Here is a 2178-nt window from a genome sequence, read left to right as displayed (position 1 = left end):
ATATATATATAAATTATGACGTATTGTACAGTGGCGACTTTAGAAATAATCAAATATAGTTAAAATAGGATATAATTTATTCGTTTAAAGTTGATCCCTCAACTTTTGAAAAAGTTAACTTATTGCAGTTCATTCGATTACTCATTATATGCACATTTCGAATTTTTTGCATACTTCTGATAAAAAAGTTGTTGAAAAGGAACAATTTTGGACGCTAATTTTACACTAATCCCTCAATCACGAGCAAATTAGATTGAATTAATCTCTCTGTCGATAGATTTTTATTTGCACATTCAGAAACAAGTCGATTTTTTGTTTTTAAATAACTTTTCACCAAAAGTATGCGAACAAAAATTCGAAATGCGCATACATGTACAAACGATAATGGAATGAGCTATAGAAAGTTAATTTTTTTGTCAAAAGTTTAGGGACCAACTTCACACACCACGCACGAGTGTATAATTTGACATTATCTTAACAGTGTAACAGATTCAGAAAGCAAAACGACATTTTCGAGGAGCACATGTCGGCTGAACGTTACTCTGGGCGATCGATTGGCTTCAGGTCGTTGCGTTCTCAAACAACATTGGTAACGTACTAAACATAATATTACTATCGAAATAATAGCGCCGCAATGCGAGTTCGAGACTCCGCAAATATCACGAATCCAGTTCTAGCCCGTGAGCGCATTCTAACGTCGTATATTAAATTCTGGTTGCGTTGATAGGCATAATTCGCGAAGGTGGAGTACGCCGCACATACCGCGAGCTCATTACTGTCGTGCCACGCGTCATGACTGAAAACCACCGTTCTATTTTGTCGTCGTCGTCGTCGTCGTTGTCGCCGTCGGAATGACGATGTCACAACGGGGTCGGTAAACAGCAAGCACGGTTTTCCCAACTTTCAGGTAATTAAGTGCGTCGAAACTTGATTAAGGCTTATAATTGCGTTTTATAAGGAGACCCTGGGACGGCTTTTTGAAGGTTCTCGCTATGGTTTCTCGATGAGAACGCGGTCGGATACGTGACCAGATTGACAAGAGCGATGAGCTTAATTATCAATAGAGCTTAATACTTCGTATTCGAGCAGCTACACATTTGACCTCTACATTACGCTGCACAAAAAAAAAAAACGATTTTGCTGAAGCGTTCCACAAAATTACTTTCAGATTCGACTTCTAGCTAAACTTTTAGATGCTGTACAAAAAGATTCAAATTTAAATATCTAAAATGACAAGAGAGTATGTTAAAAAATTTGACGTGAGACGTGTTAGTTTTACATAAATGTAAAATATAACGCAAGCAGGCTCTTTTAAAGTGTAATATTTTGTAGTAATTATTTAAAATCAGAATGTGTAACACAATCTATTTGTGCTCCCTTTTATGTATCACGAAAAAGCAACGTGTATCTGAAACGCATGCTTCGATTTTCTTTACGCGCGAGAAAGCTTAAGCTTGTTAGCTGCCAGTTGCGAAATACTTAATCCTGTACAGTGTATTATCGCGTAACACGTATCCGCGCACATAACGGCGAGAGCCCGGTTGGTTGTGTTCACGTTATCACCTCGATGTGATAGAATCTACGCCGTTCTATATTCGTTCTATTTTATTATCCTTCTCTTTTGTCCTCGTTACCATGACGATGCGACGTTCGGAAGAGATACTGAAGTCATTCCCTGCGCAAATGACACTCGCTTGTCGATACACTCGCCGCTATCAATATCGATGTTGCTGATATAAAAATAATGGACGATAAAAATGAACAATGAGAAAAAAAAAGATGTTACCGCCAGGTCGCTCGCGATTGCGCCATTTTCGTGATGACATCGTCAGCATTGGAAGATCCGCTTAGGCGTAATTCGAATTCGCAGATAACGCCAATCAGTCTACGGCCGGCAACGCCAATGAGAATTCATCGGCATCGATTTCCGAGCAATTCGCGTCGAGGTATCATCGGACGGTCGCCGGCAGATTGGAAGTTGATGATAGAGGGTCGGAAGAGACGAACGATAAATCCGCCTAGCTTCGGCGACAATTAGCTAATGCACAAAATTGCTTCAGCAACACTGTTACGTAAACGTGACGTTTGCAGGCGGATCTTTTATAACGCGAAAACTTATACGTGTTGTTAATAAAATTTCGTTTCGCAATAATTTATTGACAATAAATTATTTTGGAG

General features: G+C 39.2%; 1 protein-coding gene and 1 long non-coding RNA gene across 9 annotated transcripts in view; one reads left to right on the top strand and one right to left on the bottom strand.

Annotated features, from left to right (window-relative positions):
• The window catches only part of LOC108749711 (protein Fe65 homolog), a 185912-nt gene that overhangs the window by 101574 nt on the left and 82160 nt on the right, over window positions 1-2178 (bottom strand). The window lies entirely within an intron of this gene.
• Window positions 482-2120, top strand: LOC108749713. 2 transcript variants are annotated; one of them, XR_001939387.1, is made up of 3 exons: window positions 482-589; window positions 728-907; window positions 1871-2120. It is a non-coding gene; the product is annotated as an uncharacterized LOC108749713 (long non-coding RNA). The 2 variants fall into 2 exon arrangements; XR_001939386.1 differs by lacking the exon at window positions 1871-2120 and adding an exon at window positions 984-1107.

The sequence above is a fragment of the Trachymyrmex septentrionalis genome, unplaced genomic scaffold (genome assembly GCF_001594115.1).
Source record: "Trachymyrmex septentrionalis isolate Tsep2-gDNA-1 unplaced genomic scaffold, Tsep1.0 scaffold31, whole genome shotgun sequence".
NCBI lineage: Eukaryota > Metazoa > Arthropoda > Insecta > Hymenoptera > Formicidae > Trachymyrmex > Trachymyrmex septentrionalis.
This window is presented reverse-complemented; position numbering and strand designations above follow the sequence as displayed.